Source organism: Anguilla rostrata, chromosome 10 (genome assembly GCF_018555375.3).
Source record: "Anguilla rostrata isolate EN2019 chromosome 10, ASM1855537v3, whole genome shotgun sequence".
Taxonomy (NCBI): Eukaryota; Metazoa; Chordata; class Actinopteri; order Anguilliformes; family Anguillidae; genus Anguilla; species Anguilla rostrata.
This window is the reverse complement of record NC_057942.1, coordinates 6,256,099-6,275,087: the sequence shown is the minus strand read 5'-3', so window position 1 is coordinate 6,275,087 and position 18,989 is coordinate 6,256,099.

Sequence of the window (18,989 nt, the reverse complement as noted above, 5' to 3'; positions counted from 1 at the left end):
GCTTAATGGGGGGGAAGCTACTACCTTTGTATTCGGGCACGCCGCAGTAAGAGAACCTATCAAAAACCGTTTCGTTTTTAGCCCTCTTTAAGGGCAGATTTAAAAAGAAGAGTTGACCCCCTTTGACCCCCCCTGCTCCCTAGGACACCTTTTATTATACCTCACCCGCTGAGGCAGAAAATTGTTGTGCCGCGCAAAGGATGGTGGGATGCAGGCAGACTGCGCTAGTGCCGGTGTACAGGCATCTCTCCAGTAGCTTCATTTGAGTTTTTATTGCTCCAGGTTAATTAAACACATTCTCATGGTCTTGCATATTAGACCAAAACAATTCACACTGTTCTAATTTTTTTATTTTCAGATTAGAAATTCTAATTAACGAGTGCTAATAAGTATACTAGTATCGAAACACATAACCAAAAACGATTTAAGATTGTTTCACACCTGTCAGGTGTGACAGGTGTGAAAATGCAAGCAGTATAAACATACACTTAAAACAAAGCCTAAAACCAAAACCAAAAAGAGATCACCTTTAATTTAAACGGTCACACTGGCAGAAAATCTGTCATTTTGCATATTTGCAGTATTTAGTGTACTTATAGTGTTGTTATTAATTGTGTGTGCGTGCGTGTATTTATTTACCTTTAATAAGATAAAGCCTCTAACACATGTATTGTGCATTGACAAAATGAAATTAGTATCTGTATGTAGTCCCTGCTTCTGAGTCAAAATAATATAATTATATGTATTAACATGCCGGGTCATCCCTTTTAAGTGCCTGGTTGTTCTTACCTCAGATACCTTGGGGCTATGCAAACCGATTTCAGGAAAATCTGTCGAATTCCTCCACCACACGCAGCACAAGGTCATGCCTCAAATCTGTTTCAAATCTTCAACGCTCCACAAAGCAAAGACATCGACACAACCCGAAAAAAAATATATATATACGGCCGTAACAAGGTTTGGATTGCGTCCAACTAATAAGAGTAATGTTATTTCTTGGGCTGTTTAAATCAATTACAGTAACTGCCCTTCTTTTGAAAACCTCAGGAGAGAGAATTCGGTGGCACATCTGTCATTTTCCATTAGCTTGCCCTGGTCGAGGGAACAGAGACTCTTATTTTGATTGAATCTCCCCCGCAGCAAACGCTGAGCCTCCCTGGGGCTCCCCCGTCATCTGTCTCTCCCGAAACCGAATATAATGGAAAAAATGGCCGACGGGTGATGGAGATTGATTCAAAGGAAACACGAGTGGCAATCGATAAGGTCGCCGGCTTTGAAACGGAGCGACAGACCCTTTTCTCACGCGACCCCCTTCCCCCCGGCCGGCCACTCGAGGCAGTAGAGGTGGGCAGTAAAGTGGCCCGCGTGCAATTTATGATGACAACGTCAACCCCGGGTTTGATATTTCATGGACTGAAGGGGTTTGCGCAAAAAAATGAAAATGATTCTCCCCCCCGCCCCTCGCCACCGCCCCCTGTCACCCCCTCCAGCGATGGAGGGGAAAAGCTGTCCTCTCCGAGGTCCAGCTGTAGCATTGCCTGGGCTCACACTGAGATTTCGCTTCTGTTGTAACTGTTTGTTTGAGTTTTTCAACGGATTAGGAGTGAGTGGTTTGGGAGTGATGTAGAATCTAATCCACAATTTCATGTGAGTTGCAACATGGCCACAAACACATTTTATGGCTGGTAATTTTATTTTGTAGGGTGTGTTTGACACCTTGTTTTTCTTTCCTGTTGTGTAGAATAGTCTTATTTTAATTTTGTTTTTCTTGCCTCCTCATTCAGGACCCCATAGCGTCATTGATTTCATGGGCCTTATGAACACAAGTTAACGATCTCTCCAGTGAGCAGAGACCAAATAAAAAGAACTGTGTGTAGTGCAAATTCTGTTGAACCATTTCACTAGTTCCAGCCTCTTCCCTATGAAAGGAATCCAGATCATCAGACGCTGATGTTATGACGCTTTTTTTTTTGTTGCCAAACTTGTGTTTAGTCTGCTCCAAGCTCCGTGAAGAAAAGCGCTCGAGCAGGTTCTGTCCGTAGTTTCTGAAACGACCTCCGCGTGACCTTGTGCGAGACGAACGATAACCTCACCACTTTGAGCTCTTCCGGAAGTCGGGGAGCAGCGATGACAAAGCAATCAGAGGCCTTCGCATTTTAGCGCATATTGGTTTTTTTTTTTCCCGCCGGTAGGTGATTTACGTGGTGGACCCGGAGAAGACGCCGCGGAGCAGTTCCCCCCCAGGCACTTAGCCTCAGAGGGTTACCAAGGCAACCGGGCTCCCGACAGCCGTTATGGATGTGGTGATCGATAATACATTTGTGGCGCTCGTGCTTCAGGTGGAAGTCGGAATGGGGCGAAAGGATCTCTCTAATGGGAACGCTTGATGGATCCCTGTTGGCGAGAGTTTACGCCAATCTGCTTCTCTTTTTTTCGCGCCGCAGGAATCCCAAATAACCTCATTCCCATTGACTGCGGCAAGGTAAATTGGGAGAACCCGCTGAACGGCAAGGTAGCCTTTGATGGTAGATAAATCCCTGTTTTCTCGAGACTTTCAGCTGCTCTGCAACGTCTGTTTCAGATCGATGCATTTTACAGTACTGGCTGAGGCAGCGCACTTCTCAAAGCCGCAAACTGAGATGACCTTATGGGACTTCAATGCTGGCTAATGCCAGTCTAACAATATGCAAGCACTTACCAGTTTGAGTTGAGATTAATTGAAACTTTATGAATATTTGGAGGAAGAACAACTCTTGGAGTATGTGTTTCCAAAAATGACAATTAAGGACACGTGAACACAAAAGATCCTGTATTTGCTCCTGTACTTACAGCGCTGTCAGTAAGTTTGTAATGGTGCAATATTTGCTCTGGATGTAAATCAAGCATTTCAAATGTTACACAGCTGTTAAACGTGATCCTTCTTCTGGTTTCAGAGAGTGAAAGGAAGTGCATCTGCTACTAGTTTCCATCCATATTTTCACAACTAATCACGTTTGCATAGGAGCTAGTCAGCTTCTGCAGTCACTTCCTGTTTTGACCAGGACCAGTCACTGCTAGCTGTCTCTCTCATTCATGACTGTACTAAGCATGAACTTGATGGTATTGAGCGCTAAGATGAGGAGTGGCAGCCGTATTTGGCTGTAATGTGGACGGGACCAGTAAGCGGCCGGTACAGCCTATGTGCACCATGGCGCACAGAGTCAGAATCACTGTTCTGCAGAATGAATACAACCGCACTCTTTCACAGGAACGTCACACGAACTCACATTTTTACTTTCTGGAAAAGGAGCATTCTGTCCCTGTGTTGTTCCACACTGTCCTCTAAAATACTGAGCTGGGCTCGGATCAGAGGCCCGTTTCACAGCGCAGGATTACCCAGCTGGCAGGATAACTGAGCTGAGTAATGCCCGGAACAGCCCTTTTTCCCTTCAGTCCTTGTTCCAGATTTGGGAGGATTCCAGGTTTGCAGTTGCTCGGCGAACTCCGTAATCCTGCTTCATGAAACGGGGCCCAGGTGACTGGGAGGGCCAGGGCACGCAGTGTGGAAACTGTGCCGTGCTCCTCAAACCACTGGCTGACTGCTTGTGCTCTGTGGAAAGGGGATATCCTTGTGAAAAATTAAATTTTTTGTGGTTTAAAATCTGAACTATAATTTTGACATGTGACTTGAAATAGCAAAAAATTTCTGCTCATGTTATCAGTGGGATTATTTGTGTAGTCCACATGTGTACTTTTCACATGTGGTTTCTGAACATGTGAGTTTTCTTCTTTTTTTTTTTTTTTGTAAGGATATTGCCATCTTCAGTGTCTTCCTTCTCTGCAGGGAAGAATTGCTTTAACATGTTAAGATGCCCATGGTGCTATTATTTCAGTGCTGAAGTTGAAATGCACCCCATCATTACTGAACCAGACGAGTTCTTCACTGTTGGAACACTGCTGGTTTTTAAATACCTGTACTAAATTAAATAAGTGTTATTCTGAAGCTAAAACATTTCATTTTTGAACTTTTATCTAGGTCCTTGGGATTGTCTGCCTGTTCCTGTTTCCTACAGGTTTTCCCATATTTCAAGTACTCAAAATGATATGGATATGGACTCTTTTCATTGGTATATGTTCCCAGAGGACATGCAGTAAATCAATGGTTCCTTTTCAAAATCTCACTTTTACATGTCTTACTGCTTTACATCCATTGTAAAGTCACAGAGGGGTAATGGACCTGTTCTGGCCACGAGTAACCTAGGGCCATTTATGGATATTTCCATAAAAGGAGAAAATAAAATATAGTCCATTAAATTGCTTCCTTTGAGGACAATAATCATCAAAATTACAGAATACAATTTGTTGAAGTTGTAATTACACACACAGCAGTCCATGGCTGAACGTTTACTGTCCATTCTATAGGTCCTTCCCTGTTGTACATAGATAGCACTGAAAGATAATGGCTTTTTTTTTTCCTTCATAGCATGGCATAGATTACAGAAGCCACAGAGACATCAATCATGGCAGAAGGAAGTATATGAGGTTTCCGTCATCCATAATGCTTAATAAACATGCAGTTTAATTATTAACAGCGGCGAGATATTGGTGTCGCAACTGGAAAAGATGTGTTCTCCTCGCGATCGCACCCTGATTAAGTATAACTAATGCTGAATATGAACCTTTCCCGGTTTCCCTGGTTAAAGAGGGGCCAGTTTTCAAACGACAGGCTCGAGATCCGCCAGGGAGGGGAAAAAAGGAGCACTTTAGAACCGAGGAGAGAGTTTGTCAGTCGCGCGCGAGACGCGACTCGCCACTTAGGCTTGGCGCGGTTGCCACGGCGACGGCTCCCCTGCCTGTCAGCTTTTGGGGGGGGGGGGGAAGGGCGACAGACGGGACGCCGCCGCGGGCCACCGCATCATCTGCAGTCCGACCGCGTTTATTTATTTATCCGCTGACTCCCGCGAGAGGTCACCAGTCACTTTGACGCACTGGGAGCCGTGGCTGCGGTGGCTAATGGCTCTCACGCCGCGGAGGAGTCTGACGCGTGCCGCATTTACACTGACTCCGCACGCACGCCTGCATGCACGCATGCACACAAACACACACATGCGCAAGCATGTGCACACATATGAACACGTGCACGCACGCACATGCATGCACAAAGACACACACACACATACACATACATGCGCACACACACACACACACTGACACAAATTAACACACATGCACTCATGCACATGAACATAGACACACGCATGTACATGCATGCAAGCACACCCACATGCAAGCACACGCGCGCACACACACACACACACACACACACACACACACACACACACACGCACACGCACACGCACACGCACACACACACACACACACACACACACACACACACACACACACACACACACACACACACACACACACACACACACACACACACGGCTCTTTATAGGATCTCACCTGGGAAATCACCCATGCTCTGATTTTAGCCCAACAGGGGACATGACTCATACTGAAAGGGGGAGGGGAGTGAGGGGGTTGGGCAGGGAGGTGTTATTGAGGCTGGTGAACGGAGCCATGTTGAGTACTCTTCATAAAGGCCAGGGATGGATCCTGTTAAGATGTGGAAGCGGCACCTTCCTGGATGGTTAGGGAACGGGGCTGGTAATCTAAAGGTGGCAGGTCGGATTCCCAGGTAGAGCACTGCCGTTTACCCTTGAGCCAGGTGCTTCACCTAAAATTACTTCAGTAACATATTCAGTTTATATATCACGTTTACTGTGTTTAAAAAAATAATAATAAAATGGGAAGGTTTTGTAAGTTGCTCTGGATATGTAATGTAATGATTGTGCCTATCTATTACACCGGGCCTTTTCTCCAGTGCAACAGTTTTTAAATCTACATCAGGCCAGGTACTCCATGGGGCCAACAGGGAAATATTTCCTTGGTCTGTTATAAATTAAGTTGTATAAAAATTAAGCACAGCTTTTCATTGTGTCTGTATCTTTGTTTCAGAATTATAATGATCTATTATAAAAAATAAAATAAAAGTGTAAGCCAATAACTGGGCTTGTTGCATAAAACTATTTGATACCAATATAAATCATTAAATTGCTATTATGTTCTTTATCAGGCTAGTTATCAACCTTTCCTGTTGGCTTTATTCATTGAACTTTATTCTGTGCTATTCTACATTAATAGAATAGGCTGCTAACTAACCAGTGAGTCCTCATTCTGAAAAGTTCTAGCTTCATTATAATTTTTTTTTTTCAACTTTTGAATTAATGGTGAGCAGCGGAAAGAAGGCTGTGATTGAGCATTTGTCTTGAGCTGCAAGCGATGCCCGAGTGCCTCATTTGATGAGACCCGTCTTGGACAAAGGCTTTCTGATCTTCGTCTTTTTCGGTCTCATTGTCCCTCTTTTTTGCCTAATGGTAAATACGCATCAAAGCTTCAAGTGTGATTAAGCTTTTAATGATGATACTGAAGCACTGGAGGAGGGAGAGAGTTAAAAGCTTGGCCAGGGGATCCTCAACCAATCATTTGCATATGTGAATAATAGCCATATATTTCGCGCAGATATTATCATATATTCAGTGGAAGTTAAATTGAGTTTATCTGCGCTAAAAGGCTAGCTTCAGCTGGTCGGCACTTTCGGGGGGGGTGAATTCCATGTGGAGGAGAAATAACTTTTTTGAAAATCTGATTTCAAAAAGATGTCTGAAGCCCCTTGTGTAATTCCTCCGAGCGGTTCCCTTGAAAAAGTTTAACTGAAATCCATTTATATTTTACCGGAGCCAATGCTCTTGAATAGACAGTATATATATATATATAAATATATATATTTTAAATGACAGCCTGAACAGACTAAATCCCACACAATATTGAATATTATATTGAACATATTGGATTTGGCGTGATGCACAGTTAAATACAAAATACATATACAGTTGTATAGTCCACAAGTATTTGGACAGTGACAAAATACTTGTTGTTTTGGCTCTGTACTCCAGAACACTGGATGTGAAATGAAACCATGAATACAAGGTGACAGTGCAGTCTGTCAGTTTGAGGGTATTTACGTATCATATCAGGTGACCTGCAAGGGAATTACACCCATTTTTATACATCGTTCCCCCCCCCCATTTTAGTGTGCACGTGTGTGAGCGTGCAGGACAGGGGTGACTTGCGCCAACCATCAGATGTATGGGTGGTTCCTGGGTGATGCACATTTTCAATGTGCCAGAATTAAAATTAATCTGAAATGATGATGGAGGGACTTAATAAATGAATTAAACTCGGGAATAATTACATTGGCCAGGGTGAGAGACCGTATTTGGGAATTTTGCCAGGACACCATGGAATCTCTTAAACTTTACAAGTACACAATCCCATCTGGAGCCATGAGCCTAAATTTTTAAAAAGCTTACTGTTACAGTAAGCACAGCGGCTCTAAGAAAAACTAAACAAAAATTCACAAGTGTGTGATCGTAAGATCAGAGTTAATGTTTTACATCGTGCTTGGCCTTGTTTCCGTTGAGAAGATTCATTCCGCTGCAATGTCTTCTGCTCCATGTTAATCATTTTGGTGTTTAATTCACTGGCATTTTCTGCTCTGGATTAGTGGGAATTTTAATTTTTCATAACGTGTGTCAGTAGAGTAGACAGAAACTGGCATTATCACAAGTCATTATTTTCAATCAGTAAAGGCTGTGGTTCTTACACTTTTTAAGTCCGTGACCCACTTAATGAGCGTACGCATTTTCTGTTTACCCAACCCTTATTAAACGATCATCTCACACACATTGACTTACTGAATTTCAATATTTTGACATACCGAATAGCATGTCAAAATAGCTGCTTGTACACTAGATCTAGTGCAGCGAATCTGACAAGTGCAAGTGTTCAATCTGACTTGTGTAAATGTCAACGGAGAGCGTAGAATATTCTTGGTATGAATATATTTTGTGTTCATCACAAAAAAATGTCTAACTTTCGGTGAACTCTACTCATTCACACTGATGGGGAAACTCCACATTACCTTTCTTGGCAGCACACTGTATGTTTTCATCGGCTGCAAAGCCACAGTCACAGACAGGCCTGGATTTCATTTTCTTTAACTGCCCAAACATTAACCTTGAATCATTCATGCGCTGTGGCCAGGAAGACGGGCCAGAATTTCTATTAGATATCCTTTTCTTTCCTCCATCCCAGAAACACAGAAACGTTTCCCACTTATTTCCCTCTCCATTGTGAACGAGTCCAGGGTTCTTCTATAATTAACCCCAATGTCATTTTTTTTTTTGGTTGTTGTGTTTCGTAATGGCTTGTAGACTTACCAGATCAAAAAAAAAATTGTGTTGTGTTCCATGGGCATTTTGCTGTATAATGAATAAAAGTGAAGAGTTCACTTAAATTTCATATTCTCATGATGCTGTATGCATATTTTATTTTACATATATTTATGGGCATCTCAGGTTCAGAGCTTCTGCCTCTGCACCAAATGCATTTTTGAGGGGGAGAAATGTTTCAATGTTTCTCTGAATAGGAGAAACTATCACCATAAACAGGAAGCTCATGGCTGCTGGGTGGCTCATTCGGCTAAAGCACCATGCTGTGCTGTGTGAATGAGCCGCGCGGTGTCTGATCAAATCCGGACCGTGCCAGAGCCGACTGGCTGATGGCTTAATAGAGTAACACGTAATTAGCGACTGTGTCTCCCAGGGTATGGGAGGGTTCAGCCCGCATTTAATCGCCATCTAACGACCCTCACTGGCTGATCAGGTGTCCATTTACTGCGTGTTAAAGCTGCATATGAAAGGTCTTCCTCCAACTCCGCTCTCTGTAAGCGTAGCTGTAGTCCGTGGTGTGAAATGAAGAAGCTGGTAATGCCACGTGTTTCGAAGGAGGGTTGTGGATATCCATACTCTCCAAAACCGGCAGTGGGGTTTGAGCATGCTGCGCTTGCAGACAATCGGACATTCCAAATTTAGGGTGCGAATTGGACATGTACCCACGGTGCTAAATTTGGGTGCTAAATATTAAAATAAAATAAAAAAAATTTACTCAGTGAGGTTCTTCTTTCAGTGAGGATATGGGGGCAATGTCGAACTAGGTCCCGGAATGTTGGCTGGCCTGGATCAAGCTGTACTAACATTACCACGGGCAGCCTTAAGTGATTGTGTAGCCCATCAATGTAAAAACGTTGTTTTCCTTTAAAATGAGACGTCGTATCACTGTAGAGAATGTACATGTTCATTTTCTGCTGCCATGGACATCGGGTCAATGAAAATGTAGGAAATTACTGCACTGAGGCCCTGAATGATTCATGTTTCTTTGTCCTGTTTTCCCAAGTTATGTGGCTATTATTTATCTGGCCTGAAATTTTCCTCCCTCTGAAGGTAGGGGTCTCTGTATCTCAGTCTCTTGTGTGCTAATTATATTCATTGTCTGCATGCAGCAATCAATAGAGTCCAGGGTAGATGAATGTCTTGTATGATATTCATTATGCCTTTCAAGGCCTGCAAAGTTTCAGTGCACCCACTATAAGTTCTCTCCTCCTATGCCGCCCCCCCCCCCTCCCCAATTGCATTGAGTCTTACCGCTGTATTGAAAGTCAGCTGTGTAAGTGGATTGAAATGGATTCTCAACACACTTTCAGTTTTTTTGACCCTGCGTGTGCGTGCGCGCGTTTTGTTGCTGTTGCCAAGGCGATGGATTTTTTTTTTTTTTTTAACTCCATTTGACTGCAAAAACTACGGCTGCCTTTCCATTCTACCGGTCCTGTCGGCTTGTATTACCTGATCAGAGCGAGCACGGCGTGTAGACGTTTCCTTTGAGGCATCTGACATCACACAGACACCCTGTAGGAGCTCTTAGGCTTGTCTTGATCAGGCAAGGCCCCTCTCTCGCTCCTCATCGAGGGTTGTTCTCACAACCAATAACTGTGATCGGATTCTTTTGACGTCCGCCTGGCAGGAATAATTTTTCACTTGCTGTGCTGTTTGCACAGGGTAGGGGAGGTTTTTCTGTGGTGTGACTAGATGTGTCTAGACAGGCTCTAGATTTTTTTTTTCTTCCTGTGCTGTCAGTTAAGCTTCATTTGAAGCCCTTTGCCCTAATCAAGACTAGCTTGAATTGACACCCACTTTAGGGGAGTCCCCAGCTAATGTAATGGCTGAGCAGTGTTTAAAAAAAGAGCACAGACTGGAGGATTGTAGGCTTTAGCTCCTAGTTCCTCATAATGCAGGTATAAGTCATCCATCTTGTGTGATATATTCTCGCTCTGCGTTACAGAATCACAGTTACATATTTTTATACAGCCAATGCATTTTTTTCACTGTTTTTGGCGTAAACTTTCAGTTTGAGAGGACAAGGTAACATAATGCCCTTTAACAAATAAATTGTATTCATTTATCACTAATATGAATCCTATCAATCTACAATACTTTCTTCAGTTGCATATGAAATCTTAATGGAATTATATTTTTGGTGAAAGGTATCAGACTGTCCAGAGTGTTATTTTAACACTTAAAAAAAAAATCTTCTCAGGTTTTTATTTCTGGGTAATGTGCAAATTGTGGCCGCCACCCTGAACAAATGCAAAAGAAGTTCAATTATTGTTGGGTACATACCACAATTTAATTTTTTGCTAAATTTTTTTTACTTTACAATTATATTTTACTCCACGGGAGGAAAAATTGAACGTTTCAGTTTGACGGCCGAGGTCAGCCGCACCGCTGAAAGGGAAGACTGGCCTTGTAAACACGGGTTTGGCGGGCCGTCTATTGAAACGTTTTTCTCTGCTTTGCAGAGCGCGCGGAGGAGAGCAGCGGGGGCATCACAAAGCAAGCCCCCCGCCTCGTGCATGCCGCCTTCCTCTTTACCTGCAAAGAAACAACCTGTGAAAGAAGAATCTTTGTGTTAGGAAAACACTGAAGATCCTCCGTCCCCTCGCCCAACCACCACCCCCTCGCCCGTGTTCTACAGGGCCCGCTTTATTTGATACTCTTCAGGCGGGCAATCGATTGACGTCTGACCGCAGGTGACCCCTTTTCCAGGCCTGCCTCCTCTCGTTGTTTTTTTTTTTTTCTTTTCCTTTTTTCTCTGTGGGGAAGGGGGGAGTACGATACGGGTTCGTTTCCACGACAGCTGGCGTGTCGAGAACATAAGATGGTGGTGAGGGGGTTGTTGGGGGGGGGGGGTGGATTTAAGCTGCAGGGGTGTGTCGGGGTGGTGGAAATGCACATTGCCTGAGGAATAATGAAGGAAAGAAGAAAAACCGCCAGAGGCTTTTTTCCCGCCAAAAAGTTGGCAAATAAACTGCCAGGGGCTCAAAGGAGACAAAAGAACTGTTGATATTCCGACTGCTGAGAACAGAATGTGCGACTTTCAGAGGTGAAAAAACCCAGCAAGTCCACCGCAGCGCTTTGTTCTAATCACTTACATTTTGCTAATTAGCACAATTCTTCCGCCAGGAGGTAGGGCTAATTAGTGGAATCGGCTGGCCGAGTCGACGGGCGAAAGAAACACATGGCAGGACTTTCGCCCTTCTGACCCCTGGACTTTTGACCTCTGGGGACTTTTTTGGAATTAGATTAATGCACAGCAAATCACACTTTATTAATGTGTCATCACTGTCTCAGGAATCATTAGCATTACGGCTTACTGTGCTTCATATGGTTGGTATTCCACCATCAACAGTCTCAATATAACTGTTTTGGCTTTTTTAGCTCATTCTGGTGGGAATTTTAGATTATTTAATTTTATTTGGTATTAGCAGGGGATGTGATGAGGATCAGGCATCTCAACTGGTGATAGACCTTAGCATGGGAATGAAAGCAGCAGACTGGGTGTTGGTTCAAAGGATGTATTGATTATTATTTCTATTTATTTTTTTTTTTTTTTTGAAGGGGTAGCATCTGGATTTCCTGTGGCAGGAGATTGAAAACATAGGACAAGTCGATTAGAAATATTGAGCCTGTGGCCCCATAGCTGGAGGACTGTGGGGACTGCACAGAAGAGACATAAACACATACGATACAAACCAATACAATAGAAAACGCAATAAAATGTTATAATAAATACAAACCATAAAAAGGGGTTGGCTGAACTCCTGGAGCTTCAAAGCCCTTATATGCATCATCATCGTCATCATCTTCGTCGTGCAGTCGCGGTCTTTTACCCAAGGGTAATTTATGATGTCAGCGCATTCCGGCGCATGTTGATGGCGTATAATGCGACTCCGGCACTGTTGCCATAAAACGCCAAGCTTTGGAGTTTTTGAGATTTAATTACGTCCGTATATTCTCAAATAAATTCCACAGTGTTTTTATCGGCCTGTGGGGAGCAGACAAACAAATAATGCATCGACACGCTCCTTTTGAGGTTTGGCAGGTATATTACCCCTTTCTGGGGAGATTTAGAGGATAATTAAGCTGTTGTGTGTTTATGCTGAGGTCAGCAAGAAGAGGAAGGGATCTGAAGGGGTTCTTTCTTCTATTAAATTGCACCACAAGGAGATTCTTTTGCTTTGAGTGCATGATAAGTATATGAATATTATGCAAATGGTATGCAAATTGCATCCCACGACAACCATGAGTGCCACTGCACTCACACAACAAAATGTTTTTTCTAATACAATTAATGATATCAATAATAATATGTTATAAATTGACTTGTCCTTCAAGCATTTATTGATCCACAGAGAAATGAATGTGAAATTAATCTCTTTGACAAATAAGTGTCATAACTACCAAATCAATGGCACTGGCCCGTGTGCATCTCCAAATACCAAAATAAAAAAAAATAAAATAGTTTACAGAAGTCGTAAATATTTTCTCCTTCTGGCAGTTAAATTCAAGGTGTAACCCAAACAAAGAGAGCAGAGAAGGCGAGATCTTGATGTACTGCTCTTTCATAAGAGTGCTAAGTCATAAAGATTTCAAGTTTATCTTGAGACCTTTTAAAGTTCCACATTCTGGCCTACTTGCTTAGGAGCACAGCGTCCAGCTCCTTAAATGCCCCAGGCATGATGTGTACAGAGGACCTAAACAAGCGCACACCTTCATTTATTTTAACCCCCACCCACCATAAACAATCGCAATCACACCCCTGCTCCCACTCAATAATCTCGGCCGCAACCCGGTCCGCGATCTCAATCGCCCCCCCCTCCACCACCCACAGACGGAATAAAATTTCACGACAGCCAGCTCACAAAACTTGGCGACTCAGGCCGCATGAAGCCTGGTCTCTTTCCAAAATCCGCACCCCCCCCCACCCCCCTTTTTTTTCAGCTTCTCACGGCCAAGGGTTAACACAGCCCAGCTTCTCCCCCATTCTGCTGAAGAGGCGTTTTTAAGGGACTCAATGTTTATATTAGCATAATAGCTTGAAGATGAATTGATGGGCCTTGTTGCCACTGTCACACTGTGAATTTCCATGGGCCTTGCCAGTGTGGCATCGCCCATCAAAATCCATCTCTTCCCATTCCCGTCAAAAGCCATTTGTCACCATCAGGCACTGAGGCAGCCAAGGGCTCATGGGTAATTTTTCAATTTTAGAAAAGAGAGTACCCCCATCCCCCCCATTATCAGCGGAAACTGTTATTTTACCACCATTTTAATTTTAGAACTAACTGTCAGCATAATTCCTTAAAGTGAATTTTGCCATCAAGGCCATCGATTTGGTCAATTCCAAAAGTTCAGCTGGTCTGAGATCTAAGAGAAATGTGGGTGGCTTTTATGGAGGTCAGATATACAAGGGAGGGAAGGTGATTGTCGTCCTTTATGAGGGAAATGCATTTACTGTCTTCAGATCCTCGGAGTGTAACACAGGGAGGTGAATCATCTAGGACGGAGTGTGGCGCAGTGGGTAAGGAACTGCGCTTGTAACCGAAAGGTCGTAGGTTCGAATCCCGGGTAAGGACACTGCCGTTGTACCCTTGAGCAAGGTACTTAACCTGCATTGCTTCAGTATATATCCAGCTGTATAAATGGATACAATGTAAAGTGCTAAGTAAAAGTTGTGTAAGTCGCTCTGGATAAGAGCGTCTGCTAAATGCCTGTAATGTAATGTAATGTAATCTATAACAAGGGTCAGAAATCCTACTGGGCTTTATTCATTGATAATGATAATTAATTCTCATGTTTTCTAATTTCTCATTTTTGTGTCTCTTTAGAGCTATACAGAATGCATGCTGGTGTGGTTGTGTACACAAACTGCATGCTGTGCACTAGTTTACATGTAGGAACACGATCAATCAATCGAAAAAAAAAATAAAATACACCCAAAAAAAAACACTTGGCAAGAGGTAATTATTTCCTGCTGCTTTTGAATCCCAGTCATCTGGTCATGGAGAGCAGACCACAAAAATAACTAGGAAAGTCAAATTTTAATTATCACTATATGGCCTCGGGCAATTTTATGCAGGATTTTGTTTCCAGCAATTACCCTGGCTAAATGAGCTAATTGGGTGTATACAACAACATTGGTTCACTCGTAGAGTAGATCACAGTAAAACGTTTCAGATTGGGACACAAGAACAGCCTTCAGCTGTCATTCATGCGCTTGTCAAAAAATGCAGCTAAAATGCCAGATGGCGTAAATGTTAGGGCTAATTAAGTAACAAAGAAGAATAAAAATCAGAAACGGATATGGCCCTTGTTTTGCACACGTCTGGCCTAGCCTGTTCTTGCAGGGAACACCTGAACAAACTGCCTTTAACAACCGAGATGCTGTTTTCATTTTATAAAATAAAATTTTAACACTCAGTATTTTAGATTTTAAGAAGGGTTTCGCAGCTACTTCCACAATTTTCAGCCTAATTATACAAAATGACATGAAATAACATGTTCCAAAAACGCAATTCTTACATTTGTGAATCTAAACACGACGCACATGGACCTCTTTGCTGTGTGCGGCAGAGAAAACGGCTTGCTTTTTTTAAAACGTGAACCCGCTCCTCTTCCTTTCCAAATTCTTGCCTCGCCAGTTTCAGGAGAACAAACGGGATTATCATCTCCCTGGGCCTCACGCGCAACAGCGCTGAAGCCAATTAATGGTAATTAAGCCCATTTCAATTCAAGGAGGATTATAGGCATTTTATAAAAAGATTACTTGGATCAGAGTCCTCGATTTCGGCGCGGCAGAAAATGCTTATTGTTGAGGGTCTAAAAGGCCAAAAAGATAAAACTAGAAAATGTACAAATGCATGATGGGGATAAAGAAGGCAACAAAAAGAGAGAGAAAGAAATCAAGTATTTTGGAGAGAGTAATTAAAACCCATCAAGGGCTTGTAAGAAACGTGTCAGTCCTTCACCAAAGGAATTGCGCGTCACAGGTAGATTGCGATAGATTGAACGTTCAGGTGATGCTGTCAAGAACAGCGAATTGAGTGACATTATGAGAGTGCTGACCAACCCACTTGTAAGGGAGTGCCACGGTCATCACCACCGCTTCCACCATTTTAAAACAGCTCATTCATTTGGCAGATGCTCTTATCCTGAGTGACATACAAAACGAAAGCGGTTACATTGCGTACACTGGCAGTATGTGAACCACAGTGATTGAGGTTAAGAACATTGTATCCCATATGTGTGTATATTATAAAGAGAGAACATTACATTGCAATAAAGTCACTTATACATTTTTACAAATATCTCTCCACCAGGTACATAACCCAGAAGGAAAAGTATGATGACTGGACAGTTTTACATTCCACCATGAGTGATTATGAATCTGGCATAGTTTTCTGCTGGGATGGCACAGAGTCCGGATCAAATTATTCTCTCTGCAGGAGAGCCACCATTTTGTCAGGGGCGTTATCACTTTCGATTAATTCGTTTTAAACGGGGCGTTTTGTCAGTGAGAAAGGATTACCGTGTTTTCAGTTGGCTCCTGTTATACATCCGAGTAGCATTTTAACGTCAACAGCCGAATGGCGGACGACGCAATGGTGCTTTCAGATATACTGGTTTATTTAATTGATGTGAACTGGCCTCGCATAATTGTGTTGGTTTTTACACCAGCTGAAACTCCTTGGCTGATGCTGCCTCTTCATAAATCTGTGTAGTAACTTGCCAAGATCAATGCTCAAGTGGTATCATATCCAGGACCTCAGCATTTTCCTTTAATATCTCTCGTTGGTTCCCTTTCCAAGTCCTCAGATTATAGCTTGACAATGCACTCTCACTGTCAACACTCGCACTTGTATTTCAACAGTGGCTATGAGGCAAATTTCACGATGTCAGCATTTATTTCATGAGGTTTTTTTTTTATTAAGCGGACATTGAACTTTATTACAAAAATACGATTCAATTCAGTCAAGTCCCCCAATTTCAAGTCAGCATAAATACTGGGCCAGAGTTAGTTTAGAGAAATTGAATGACTTGCGAGGTCAATATTTCAGTGAATACCCCTCTCACTGAGGTCGCAGACTCTGTGGAGTCAACAAATCTCCCCAGTGGGACAAAATCTCAGGAGGAGCCCAGTTTAGAGGGGAGAGCCCATCGTCTGCTGACAAATCCGACATTGCTAAGGCATTACTGTGCATCCTACTCCACACCGCATTCCGCTGACTCGTGAATATGCAACTCTGGGGTTCTGAGGAGACCATCTGCAAGAACCTCATAAGATACAGCAGATAGAGAACATGTGTCATACTCTGATCCGTGGAGGAATTACTCCAATTACGTATCGCATTTATCCTCTGATACTGAAATTAACATGCAATTCTTGTTACCATATTGTAAACTGAGTTTGTATGTTAACTGCTAAAACATTCTGGAAAAGTAGGCTCTAGCTAGTTTTTTCCATTAGATTCATTCCAACAGAAAAAGCATTTTCAAAACGGTTCAATTCCCATATTCAATTAATACGTACACAATGGTGGAATAGATTAATGTTGCAAAGAAAAACTTGTAAATTCACGGGGGTAAATAAAAAATGGCCCTGATGAATAAATTAATCATTTTAATCGCAACATTTTAAATTTCATCTCATACTTAACAATGCAAATTTTTGAATTTGCATCTTCAGAATTAATTCTATATTTCCCATTAGTCTGCTGATCACAATATTTGTCAAAAACTAGCAATTAAAATGTAATTAGAATATTTATTTCACTTACAAGGCCCTGTTTTGAGTGACTTTTGAGAACGAGCCGCTCAAATTTATTCAAATTATTAGGCCATAAATATATTTTCAGTTGCTTGTTTTGTTGTGATGAATAAATGCGGACAGAGCATATTCCCATTTCACATTTGTTTCCTTTTGGGGGAGGAAGGCGAGAAATGATGTTTGTTGATTCAAATCTCCAAGCAGCTCAATCAATGAATGATTCAGAATACTCCTTGCTCTGCTAAACACAACCATGTATATGAAAGTGAGACAGAAACCTAATTATAATGAGAATTATCAAAACCCGCCATCAGGGAAAGAACACCACTTTCCTCATCTATGTCTGACTGTCATCTTTTTTTTTTTTTTTTTTTCCCGTCCAATCGTTGGTGGAAATGAAAAAGATGCTGAGTGTGCAGCAAGCAACCCGAAATATTTCCCAGGGGTCCTTGCTGTTTCTTTTAATTCAGCAACAAGACCAAGGTAGCTCGGAGTCCAGGAAGCGAAATGCGTTTCTGCGTCCCCCCCCCCCCCCCCCCAGAGGGGGACTGTTCGGGCTGCAGAGGTGTAAAGGCATTATTTGAACGCGTATTCCGGGCACTACGTTTCGTCGTCAGGGACGACCGTGCACGATTTCGGGCTGTTCGGGAAGGGAGAGCCTCGTCAGACTGTGGCCTTGAAGGTGTGGTTTTTTTTAGTTTTTTTTTTTACGAGGCTTATAAAAACTGTGCTGTTTAATGAAGCAGATTTATGACACTGAATTTATCATTTCGGGCACTGGTTTCACACCTTGTCTGTGTCTTGTAGTGGAACATGCAGCTCAATCTACGCCCCCCCCCACAGCCAGATAAACATGGTGCCCATGCCTGTTACCATTTCCACCTCCGCACAGACACACAAACACATGAGCACATGCATACACACACACTCACACACACACACACAGCCCTGTCCTCTATCTACACAATTCAGCCTTGCATTCTGGCTTCAGTGGATAGGCTTTTGCAGCTTTATAGATAGTAATTTTTATCAAGAATCATTTAAAATCCCTATGCATTTACTGTCGTCATAAACAGTGAAATATCAAACCTGAATTTTTTACATTTTTTTTTAATGCCTCGGTGCAGTCTGCCACTGCTGGACACTGTCTGAAAAGAATTAATCCTACTGGCCCCCTATACATTTGATTTATGGTGCCCATCTTATAAACATTCAGTGCTGCTCTTAACCATGTGATGTTTCAGCAACCTTTGACTGTGGGAAAAGACGGTGCACAGCACCAGACGGCCATAAGATAGACGAGGCACAGACAACTGAATGAGATCACACAGGCTGAGTGCTAGCCACAGACAGCCTGTTCACCAGGCAAATTTGGATAATTAACGTTCCTGCTTTAATTATTCAACGAACTACTGCCCGGTAAAATAAATCAGGCCCTGATACAATCGCTGACATCATCTACTGTACACGTTGAATTCGGAAATGCTGACTTACCTGCTCCTTCCTGGCGTGCTCAAGAAAATGGTGACCAGGAAATCATTTGGTTTTTACTGGTCCCGAGGGTGCCCTGGAGGTTTTCAGACAGGAGCGCGGGGAAAGAGAGAGAGAGAGGCTTTTGAAAGGGGTGTATAAACCAGAATTAGAACTGCTGTCTGTGAAGCCTTTAGTTTTACTCTGCAGCACCTCAAAGTGAACCAGTTAACAAATTATATAAAGTTCAATACACCCCCTCCCCCCACCCAAAAAAAAAGGTTTAGAATAGATTAGAAAAGCAAAAGGTCACAATTGTGGCTGCAGGTTAACAGGAGATTAGAAAGACAAGGTATATGCCTTTCAAAAAAATTATATATTTTTTAAATCCAGATTTCCCATGTGGGCCAACTTTG